Genomic DNA, 13103 nt, shown 5'->3' on the forward strand with positions numbered 1-13103 from the left:
ATCACACCAAGTACCTCCGGGTAATCTGCTACATGGTGGAAGAGACACATATTGCTGGTTCTCTCCTCACAGGTGTTGGGGAAGTAAATGTGTTCACCCGTTCACTGGCATGCAGTAGCATGGCATCCAGGAACTGGTGGAGTACTCTGGATGCAGATGCCTGTGAGACTCCCATGATGTTCCCAGTAGGTCTTTGTAAAGTACCTGTAGATAGAATTCTTAAGGCTACACATACCTTGGTATCCACTGGGATAGGTCCCCCTCTGTTGGCTCTGGGTTGTTGAGGCTGGCACAGCTCAGGGATTTGCTGAAGTATGTCTCTGTCCACTCTGTAGTACTGTACTATCTCCAGATCATGTAGCCCCTGGTAAGTTACCCTGGGTCTGAACACTCTTCCCCTCCTCCTCGGTCTGTGGCAGTTGTCAGCATTATCTTCCATTCCATCCTCAGCCGTTAGCACATACTGATGGATCAAAGCAATGGCAGCCCCTAACATTTTTCCAATTAAAATTTCCCCACATGTGTACATCAATGGTGCAGAGTTTGTGGGAAAAAAACAGACTATAAAGTGTTTGTATAGTTTGTACTGTTGTGCTACAGATGCTGCCTGTATGATTGGCTGACTATGATGCATTCCACCTGCTAGCTATATAATTTGTTCTTAATTGCTTTTATTCTATTTTTCTTTTTTCCTTTCTTTCCCTTCCCATTTCCTCCCCTTTTAAGCCCCAAGGCTCGCCGTGCAAATCCGGTGCCCAAATGTAAACAGTCTTGCTATTTCCAGGTTTTTTTTTATGTTTTGTTTTAGACCCGGTGTGCAATGTGCATACACGTTTAGCTAATTTAAACATGAAGAAATAGCCCTCCCTGGACACAAACACGCTCTTTATTTCATGGAATAAGCCAATACAGCTTCAGACACACCCACTTGCTTAGCTGTGCTTAGCTAAACTTATCTGGACACTATAGGGCTCCAATATACTTACACCATGCATGCCACATCCCCTTTTCATTTCTGTTGCTCCTCCTACTTATACGATCATGTAATAGCACCTACAAGGTTAGGTGCAGTTTGGCACTTAGAATATTTTTGTGATTCAGTAAATTTCCCCTTATTTGCATACCCCACTGCCTTAGTCCATAGTTACTGCAGTACCCCAGAGCCTTTCCCTTTAACAACCACTGTTTCCTGGTATTGTTTTGATTCTGCATGCCATAGACTATAATGAATTTTAATTGTTGGCACAATCCCATTTGCATGCCCCTGCCCTATGCCTAAATGGCCGAGATCGGCCAAAAAATACTTTTATTTTTATAAAAATGAAACACTTTTCCATGCCAGTGGGCATACATTTGGCCATTGGCATGCCTAAAGATTATAATAAATGCTTTTTGTGGGCTGTAATGCCTCTGTTTTCATTTTTGCAGAAATGTATTTGGCTAGTAGCCGAATACATTTCTGTAACTAATACTATTCTTACATGGATGCCTGCCTGCTGAATCACTAATTCACCTCATTTGCATGTTTTTCACCAGCAAATGAGGTAATTAGCATTATGCAGTGATGTCCATGCAGGAATAGTGTAGGCAGGCTTGTGCATGTCAAAACAGTGGATCGCTCAGCAGCCATATTCCGTGCAGGAGCAGCTACACTGTTCCTGCACGGTAAAAAGAGCTTATTGAATCCCTGGGACTGAATAAATTATTAAATTGGCATTGAAAGCAGTCAGAAAAGGACGACTTAAGTATGACATACATTCATTTGACCCAGCATAGCATCACCATTTTCAAAACATGGCACAAAACATGACATCATGCCAGTGGGACAACATGACATTTGTCATCCAAAGCACATGAAATGACTTGCCCCTTTGTTTTACATACATGATGTGGCAATACACAAATCTTAACTATACCACAGCAGTAGTGCTGAACTACTTGCTCTCAGTAAAACAAATGTTTACAGAGAAATTGCTGCAGTAGTAGCTTCAGCTTAACAGTCACAATGATGGGCAACTGAATGTGGAAGGAAAGTATAATGTGTTAATGTGTTATACACATGTTGAATCAAAATTAAATGTCACATGTTAATATTGCATTTTATGTTTGCACATGTAACACATAAGCATGGCAGCTATATGTTATGCATGTAAAACAGCATATATACAGTCCAGTCAGTTATATGGCAAACATCATATTGACAGCATTATACAATGCTTATGGACCTGAGGGAACCATCCTGATGTGGATGAACATTGTGAATAATCTCTCAGGCTATCTCACTGAATGAGTCATGCATAGCCCATGTCCTGGAAAAAAATTCCCATCATGTCTCTCATCTATGTTCGTAACACTTCAATCAATCTGCATCCAATAATCATCTTTCTGTGTTTCCTGGTGTCATCTCCTCTCATGTGCATTTTTTCCCCTTGCATGTGTTCCCTGATAAGTTATGTTTGTGTGTGACTGTAAATTGTAGTTTCTGCATGTAATGTGTCATATGAAAAGCCACCAATTAACATTGTTAAAATGAAGGCAAAATGAGATGACAACATCATGGAAAATATGCAAGCCATAAGACAAACATATGTGCCAGGCAGCATGGCCATTGGCTGACCCCACTTCAATATAAGGCATATAACAGTAACAAATTGTAATAATGTTCAGTCATAAACACCATTGCAGCCGGAGACACATGAGAATCCAGTACATGTTGTACAACAGTATTGTCTGTCTATAACTGATTGCATGACCTTCCTACATTTATTAGCAATCAGTACCCTACAAAATGTAAATATCCTGATGACACTGGCTGATTATGAAATAGCACAAACTCATGCATATGTAAAGAAGTATCCACAAACACAGAACACAAGTATGTCATAACCAAAACACTCAAAGTGTTGCAGACAGATAATATACCCATGTTCATCTGAAAGACATGTCACACAGTCTGCTAACCATAGAATGAAGACTGACTCAGCATATACCCCAGTCAGTATGTGGGACAGGCAGACTAAGCACAACAGCTTAATTACTAAGATCCATACATGCTTTATAGACAGCAAAAAAAAAAATCATCTACCTCCCAATATATGTGGCAGTTACACAAACCAAACTGTCATGTATATTATGGCCTGCATTTCAAAACCTACCTTCAGAAAATCTGGCTTTCTGCTAAATTATATTTAAGCATATTTGTATTTCAGTCAGACTTGTAAGCACAGGTATAGTGTGATTATTGCACTTACATTGCTGATGCATGATGGGTATTCACACATTATAAGTAATATGCATAGTAATATAAAAAATACAGGCCTGTAAGAAGGATCAGGTGAATTTCATTTAACAAAACACAAAAATTAAACAACATACCTATCTCCCTCTACTGGTCCTCAAGCATGTGCATCTGCTCAATGCAGAGGGCATGATTCCGAGTCCTGTCTTTATCGCCTGAAAAAGGAAAGCGCAACAATGAATGATGCAATCCTCAAATAACAGAGATATACATTGCTCAGATCAGGTTCTGGATTTTTTTTTTAAACAACCTCAGAGAATTACCATATACATTTTGCAATGTTACACACACAGGTCTTTACATCTTTGATCAGAGTTAAAGACAAATTAGAGAACCTGCAAATCTAAGTCCACACTCTAACTCTGACCTACCTGCCCAGCTAATCCTTCTTGCTTGAGAGCATTTGTTGTGAATGCAGTGAAAGGAATTGGGGTTATGAATATGCAGGGATGGTTTACTAAAATGGATCATGGCCTAGGATTTTCCAAGAAGAAAGCATGCTGAGAATTTAGTTAAATAATCTGCAACAATGAATTTGTGTCAGCACAGTAGTCACAGCCAGCAACAATAACTGAAAATTCTTCATCCATCAGACAGTGAGACAGTGTCATGTATCATAGCTTCTGTTAACAGAGATATAAAAGGTGCTGTACATCAGGGACACAGTAATGCATTTTGGAGGAATGCATTCTAAGATATTCCTTTGCAAGCACACATCACAAACCAAATGTGTACATCACTGTATCTCCCTGATCAGCATTTCATCTGTAAGTATGACCAAATGAGGTTTGGTAGCAAACCCAACTGTCCAATGATATCTTTCAGTGGGGGTCTAGGTAGAAGTAGTAATGAGTATTAAGAGGGTAAGGCGAAAGGGGAAGAAAGTTAGTTGGGGGGTGGGTTAAATGGGAAAGTAGGATGACTGGGAGGAAATGAGGTAAGTGTAGAGGGGGGATTATTGAGTTTTGTGAGAGTGCAACTGGGTAAGTAATCAGGTTTTGGTGTGTTGTGATTAATAACTTAAAATATTGATTGGTCAATAAAGTTATGTTTATGGAATTTTAATAAAGGTCATCGAATGTCATTGGGTGTGATGTGTGTTTATTGAAGGAGATCAGGACAACTGACTCCCTCAAAAGATAAGGGTAAGGTGGTTGTTGAAGTGAATTTAACAATGAATGACACAACCGCAATCTGTAGCATTTTTTCAAATCATACCATATTCCACAAAGACTTTGTCAGAGACATAACAGTCTGTTCCAACCTTTACACATAACTCTGTACTTAAAGAGTTGCTGTTAGCACAACATTACTGATTGCAAAGATATTTGTAGAAATTAAATGAATTACCGAATTATAAGTAAGCATGCACAAAATAACCATTAATGTTGATAAGCATTTACGTAGAAGAATATTTTTACAATTTTTGAAATGTACAGAGATAACAATATAATGATACATTTCCCCTATGTGGAGTTGAACCCACAGCATGCCAAAATATAGGCATTCTGGTCTATTTTTTTAAAGGCCAAGCTAAGAGCTGGCACATGTTCCTTCTTAACAAACAGTTATTGCATGTGTGTATCTGCATTCCTGCTGATAACAGCGGAATATGGAAATATCCAACACATAACCACTATTGGTCATTATAATCTAACGAAATTACAGCTATCAACACATAAATGAAAAGATATGTGTAAGCAGATGGACAGGAACTTCTCTTGACATAAACAAACATGACTGTAATAAGAATGTTCACATTATTAAGAGGACGAAAGTAAAGAAGTTATTTATGAGTTACTATTCACGCATACTCAGGTAGACTAGGTGATACTTTCATAGTATAACAGTTAACTACAAAACCTGTAGTCAACAGTGGTTTAGGTGCAATAGGAGTCAGTGTTACATGATTATAGTGAATGAGTGAAATTATGTCATTGTAGGTCAGAACACAGATTTACATCTGCAATGCTCAGTATTACATACATTATAAACATTAGTAAATAAATTAATAGCATGGGAATCACCCCAAACTTAAATATAGAGCAATCACCACTTCTTCTTCTTATTTACCCAAATAAGTTAATTGTCAGAACAGCTATGTAATGGTTATAAAAGGCATGTATCTGATATATTTGGGAACAGTTATATCTCTAAATTCTGCAGGAATGCTTAGGTATATGTAGTTGTATGACACTTACTGTAGGCATCCAATGGCTGTTAACATTCCTCAGCAACCCTCCGATGAAACTCCTTGGCATCCCTCTGATGCTGGACATCATAGCAGTAGCAAACCTGCATTCCAGTCCAATAGATCCCCATATGTTGTCAATGCTCCCTCGCAATCCAGTTTCAAATGTTGATCACCACAAAGTACCTTGCCCTGGCTTGCATGTGATATTCCACTCCAGTGTAGATGTCAGCATCTGGGTAGTCTCATTCTTGGTTTAATTGGGACACTCAGACACATCAAAGCCTCCTGGAAGTAGCCATCTTGATAATGTTAACACTCCAATGGAAAAAGAAGTCAGATCTAAAAATTGCTCACTGAGTTTCTACTCAGTCAGCAGGTAGCAATTGTTTGATCTATAAATGTATCAAAATCAGTATTTAAAAGTTGCATTAATGTCATGTTATTAGATCATTGGAAGATACTGGGCATGTGCTACGCATGCTACAATTTATTGATACCTATTAGGTACTTGTGCAGAGCAGCTTCCCATTACTCTGAGCTAATGGTTAATGCACCAAATTTCAAGAGCTTATGTGGACATTCACAAATGGGATTCCAAAACCTGGAATTCTAATGTACATCATTAATTATGTATGGTGCAAATGGTACGTAAAAAATGGATACACATTAGCTGCTCTTATTTTAAATTTTACCTGAGTCATGGGTAGATGACAGGGTAAATTGTCACCTGCTAGCATTTCTGTTTTGGGAACATTAACTCATTATACACTTATGTTAACATTACTCATTCTCAAATGTATCTGTTTAGATTCATTTTATGGAAAATGTGTGCATTATGACAAATGTTTGTAACTTACTAGAGTGGTGCGTGATTTACGTACCTGTTTGCATACAGTTAAGAAAAACACAAAAAAATCCACAGAATAGTAAAACACAAAATGAAGCCAGGCAGAGTCCCTTAAGTAGATTTTATTTAGTGCTTTCATCCCCACAGAGCAGGACTTCATCAGAATAAACTGCAAAGGCCAACATGAAGCTTAAATAATATAAATTAAATCACTTAAATATGTACCATGCCCATTAATTAAACCTTAAATTAAAACAATACAATATAGAAATAAGCCACATTAAAAATACTTCTTTACATTAAAAACAATCATATAAATACATAAAAATACACAACAAAAATCTACCAAAATATCCACTATCTTGAGACCTAAAATAAGCATTTTCTTTATATTGCAAAGTCTCAGTACAGAGCCAATATATATACATTCATTTAAATCTGGGTACACTGTGGCATTAGTACGAAGTTGCTACTGCAACTCCTTATACTCCAAAAAGTCATCAACTGGACCATCTCTTTGTCCAAGGTTTACATGTTCGATGACTGTACACCAAAATGAATGTCCACCATTCTTTAAAATGTGACAGCATAAGGCATTTTTATCATCTTTCCTCTGAATGCCATACAGATGCTGGTAAACTGTTTTCCTAAAGCTATTTTTTGTTTTCCCTATATAGAAACCATTGCATTCCTAGTACAGTGCCAAATAAACCACCCTCTTATTCCACAATTATACCTCTTATTCATCTTGATGATACCATAACCTTCAAGTTTAACTTCATTCCCTTCCATCATAAATTTACACTGGGAGCAGTGTCCACACTTAGTCATCCTGCCCACCTGGGAAAAATTATTAACTTTCTCCAACATGTTCTTAAATCACCTATTTGTTTATATACTACTGATGGCTTTTGCCCAACAATATCAATAAAGTCAGTATCTATAGCAAATACACCCCGATATTTATGGATAATCTGCCTGATGTCACAAAAACTGTTATTATATGTTAATACCAAGGCTTTATTAAAGTTGTAATTACTATCTCGGTTACTCACAGGTTGATCATTTTTCATACCGAATATGGGAAAATATACCCGCATGGAGATCTTTCAGATAACTTCATCAAATATATTGTCCAATAACAACCCAGGGTATCTCCTACTAATCAACATTTTTCTTAGCATTTGACAATGTGTACAGAATTCCTCTCTATCTGACACTATATGAGCCAGTCAGACACTGTCCTTTCACCAAGGACTTTTTTTGATAAATAGGATGCCAACTATCATAGTGAACTAGCATCTTAGAATAGGTTGGCTTCATAAGTATTGTGGAATCAAAACAGTTATTCACCCTGTCTTTCCTGATTGTGACATCCAGATAGTTAAGCTTTTCCTCACACATAGTCATAGTAAATTTGAGAAAATCAGTAGTACTGTGTATATAATCACCTGCTAGTAGCTCATTAAGTGTTTTATATGAAATAAATAGATTGAAAACTAGCTACAGGTAATTTTACCATGCTTTAAAAGGCACTGGACTACCATTATGATCAGTGATACTGAAATGTTATAGTTTAGCTATTGTTTGGAAGTACAAAAAAATGACTTTTTGTGAATTATTAGCCATTTTTTTTCTAGTGCACCAATTTCTTATATATATGAAGTACATTTGTAGCTTTGTATTTAGAGATAAGGAGTATCAGACAGCCAAATTAATTACTTTATTATCTACATGCATGATGTTATTGAGGAAGGTTTCTTTGTAAGTTTTTGATATTTTTTTATCCACTACATCTATTTTTGAGATACTATTTGCATTTATTCCATTTTCTAATCCAGTTTATATTAAAAAAATGCATGGGAAATCATTATGGATATCATTTTATATCTTTTCCACTCTTAAACTTTTAGTTTTACTTATCTATCACACATACATTTTTTAATACAGGGATCAAAGGTTAATTTACCATCTGCTGTACTGCCTAAGTCAGTTTACATGCCTATCAATCATTACAGACTTCTGCATCAAGATCTATATCTCTGTTGCATGCTTGCCAAAACTTAATTCACTTCAGCTGAAAGATATTTTCTAAATATATTTTTCCTGAGAAGGCCTTAGCTCCCTGCCCACTGTCCACCTCCAAACCAAATGGAAATCTGATGTACTTCTGCCGTAATTATTCTAATGTGAGACTACCACACCCTTGAGAAAAGAGCATCATGCCTTATCTGACAAATTCATATTCAGGCAGTCACATGTGATTTAGTTTAATTCTTCTAGAAATCCATTTTTCATCTTACTCCTTTTACATTTATTCATTTCATTTATTTATTTTATATTCGGTTACCAGGAAAGCACAACTGGACACAAGTCCCTTTTCAGCGGAGGCCTGGGGAGAAAAGGTCCACTTTTATGAAACAGTACATAATACAAATGATGGTATACGCTATGGTGAAGAATACATAAATTATACACAAATGCTAATACATGCAATTTACAGTTAAGGAAAATGCATCATGATAGAAAAAGTGTGAGAAATATAGGACAATTAATACTTATCACAGTTCTAAGATATCAAATTCCAATTATGTTGGAAAATATTTCTGTATTATCTTATTGTCTTCCTCTTTACCACACCACAAACATTATACACTCTCTTACATTGCTGCATTTAGTCATGCTGATATTGTTTTAAGTCCTAAATATATTCTGAACAGAAAAAATGTCATCAATGACCAATGAAGCATTCCTCATTCAATATATTTCTTCTGGCCTTTATTACTTATCATCATCTGGCTTCCCCTCAGCCACTTACTAAATACCTACTATATATATATTTTCACACACACAGACACAGACACAAACAAAGACACACACACACATTTGTGTGTGTGTGCATAAATATATATATATATATATATATATATATATATATATATATATATATATATATACAGATATATATATATGTGTGTGAGTGTGTATGTATAAGTATTCTTATGCAACATGGGTATGTGTTTGTCTGTACAATTACTGATGGCATGCAACAGAGGGGAAAAGTAAAATCTTCATAAAGGTTACAACCTTAATTCCTCCATGTTTAATGACCTATACATTTTGAATGTGGAAACTTCAAAGATGTATACATATGTGTATTAAGAGAAAAAAAATACACTCATCAAATCCCTGCTAGTTAACAGGCATATTTCTTGTAAAACTTCATTACAGAAAGCATAATTAAAAAAAAAAATGTTTCTTGCTAGGGCAATCTTACCTGCATCCCCCAAGCTGCTTTAATATATCAGCTCCACAACTATGGCTCATCTGGTCAGGATAAAACAGATGAACATTTGTGGGTTCAGTTCAAGCAGCTTTATTACACAAATGCATCAGGAATGAGGTTTTGTAACTTAAAGTTAAATAAAGATATAAACAGACTGACTACCACATTTATACATGTTAACACTCTGGCTGTTGTCTCAAAATGGCACTGCTGCCTGCACGTGCTCATTATTTACACACACTGCTTACATCTGGAAATGATTCTTAAAGGTACATAGACATGCTCTGTTCTACATCCTCCCTCTTTGCAAAATAGATCATCTACTAAATGCCAGTATTCAATGACATACAATTTACAGACAAGATCTTTTGACATGCAATTATAGAGAACTAATTTTTTGCCATGCAATCACACAACGTTAGACATGTATAAAACAATCATGTCTAGGTTGCTATGTATTTTACACTTGATCCAGAAATACAACTTGAAACCGAACAAAAAAACTTTTAAAACAGGCGAAAAGGAAACAATAGGAGCCGGCAACTCAACTAAAACTGTTTAATTGTAAGTGCTTTCAGCAAGGTGCTTACCTCGCCTTCATCAGACAAACATAGAATCAATTAGACCATCTTAAATAGACAAAATCAATTATCTTAATTGATTAACTTACACTTAATTGATAATTTGAAGATACATCAAAGTCTACTAAAAAATTAAAAAGTTATGATTATCTTCTGAACAAAGTTTTTTCATAGGGTTAGTATAACTTTTTTGCCTAGATAGAAGTCTCTGAGCAGGAGTGCCAAGTAGGTTGTCACAGGGTATATTTCTGAGACTAAGTAAATTCAAAAAGATCTCAGTATTGTCAGGCTTTAACCTCTCTAGTAATTGCTTTGCACTCTGTACTGCACAATCAACAAGGCCAATTGACTGTGGGTATTCCGAACTACTAGAAACATGGATAAAGTCCCACTCTTTTGCAAATCTCTGAAATAATTGACTGGTAAACTGAGAACCATAACTTTGTGTGGACTACCATGGACTGAGAAATGATGTTTCATCTTAGTAATAACACCACTGGACGTTATGTTAAGTAGCAAATCAATCTCAAACCAGCTGGAATAAGTCTACCAACACTAAGTAATGCTGATTGTTCCACTCAAATATATCAGTGGCTACTGTTGACCAAGGTGGTTCAGGAATTTGGCTTAACTGAAGTGGATCTTTTTGCAAATGTGTCTTAGTACTGTTGCACACTGAACAAGAAGAAATCACTTTATCAATGTCTATTGATAGAGAAGGCCAAAATACTAGTCCTTTCTCCCTTCTTTTTGTAGATTCGGAACCTGAATGGCCACAATGCAGAATTTGAATATATTCACATTGTAAGGAAGTAGAAACAATAACTTTTGGACCCCTGAAAATGATACCATCTTCTATCAGCATCTCATCTCTGTATGGAAAAGAAGGTTGCACGTCTGACGGTACACTGAATTGTTTTAATGGCCATTCTACATTAATGAAGTGGTTGAGCTTTTGCAAAATTGGATCAGTCTTTGCATGATCTTAGCCCACCAATTCTCGTGGTAGAAGAATTATGTACTTCAATGACACCAAAGTCAAAATTCTCTGCATCAAGCTTTTGCAATTTGAGCATCATTCTTTGTAATCTTGCTGGAGCAGTAGGCATAGGCTTCTTCAAAATACTGACTAGAGATTGATGGTCAGTTGTTATCTGGATAGCTTGGCCATAAATATAATCATGGAACTTCGAACATGCGAACACAATTGCCAAAAGTTCCTTCTCAATTTGATCATACTGCATTTGAGGTTTTTAGTCTAGGTAAGATTTCTAGATGCATAGGCAACAGGTCTGCCTTCTTGAAGAATAACTCCACCAAGATTTAAATTTGAAGCATCACAGGAAAGAACTACTGGTTTGTGGGCATCATAGTATTGCAATGAAGCCGGGTTGGCAATTTGCTGTTTGAAGTTATCAAATGCACTCTGGTGTTGTTCTAACCATAACTATCCAACATTTTTGTATGTCAGCTCTCTTAAAGGTACGGATAACTCTCCAAAGGCAGGGAGAAATTTGCCCAAATAGTTAACCGTACCAAGAAAACACTGTAGGGCTTGAACGTTGTCTGAGCTGACATCTCAAGAATGGCTGCTTGCTTGGAAGGGCCTGGTTGTAGGCCTGTACTGGTAAATAAACTAACTACATAAGTAACTACCAGTAGTCTTAATTTGCATTTCAGATGACTGAGGTTTAAATTCACTACACAGACTGTCCAGAACTTTCCTGTGGCATCTGTTATACTCTGCTTCACCATTGCCTCCAACCAGTAAATCATCAACTATTATTGCACATGGGTACCCTGAAAAAAAAATGCTCCATTGCACGCTGAAAGACTTCACTGGCAGAATTTGTTCAAAAAGGCACCCTGAGGAATCTGTATTTACCAAATGGTGTACTGAATGTAGTCAGTAGTGAAGATTTGCAACCAAGCCTTACTTGACAAAATGAACTCTTTGATCTAAGACAGAAAAAAAAAACAGTGACATTTGGCATGAGGTTAGCAATCTCCACTACTGCGCTCACAGGATGATGAGGTCTTTCTAATGTCTTGTTCAAGTCTCTTGGGTCAATGCATATTCTGATTTCATATAAATTTTTCTTATGAGCAGCTACCATGGAAGACACCCACTCAGTTGGTTCTGTGACTGGACAAATCACACCTTGCTGCACCATTTTGTCTAACTGGACCCTGACATTGTCCTGCATAGCTATTGGAACTCTCCTCTCTGGTATGACCACTGGACACAACTGGAAGGTTGCCCAACTTGTCATTGAAGACATCAGCATACGCTGAGAAAATAGCATCAGTAAGGCTGGAACCTTGAAGTGTTTACATGATGAACTTCTTTAGTTAAAGGATGCAGTTTCATTCTCAAACTGTCTCTGAGACATAATAATGACTGCAAAGGTCTTCTGATTTCATACAATTGCAAGCTGCAAGTGTTCCCAGCTGAATAGCATGAGAGCACTACTGCGCCTTCAGTTTGTATCTCTGCCTCCATAAGCAACAAGTTTTGCACAACTGGCCAAACTAAGTTGCTCACCAGCCCTCACTTTAGCAAATGTCTATATTTTATCTATATATCTATATTTTATTTTCTATATCTATAGCTATTTTTTGACATTTGTGTTTTTTAAAAGTATAATCCCTGATTTTGTATTTGTATTTTAAATTGTATATTTATGCTTTTGTATACTGTATTTTCCATACTTATGGTATATTCTGTTAACTGCTTATGGAACTTTCTTCCCGGGCCTCCACTGAAAATGGGCTCTGCTTGGCCCAGTGGACTTCCCCTATCATGAAACTGTAAATAAATAAATAGAATGTTTCTGCTGACATTACATTACACTTCGAACCAATGTCCACTTTCAGCTCTGTGGGTTTACCATTGA

The sequence above is a fragment of the Protopterus annectens genome, chromosome 5.part0 (assembly GCF_019279795.1).
Source record: "Protopterus annectens isolate FY-2018-M chromosome 5.part0, PAN1.0, whole genome shotgun sequence".
In the NCBI taxonomy this organism is placed as follows: Eukaryota; Metazoa; Chordata; order Ceratodontiformes; family Protopteridae; genus Protopterus; species Protopterus annectens.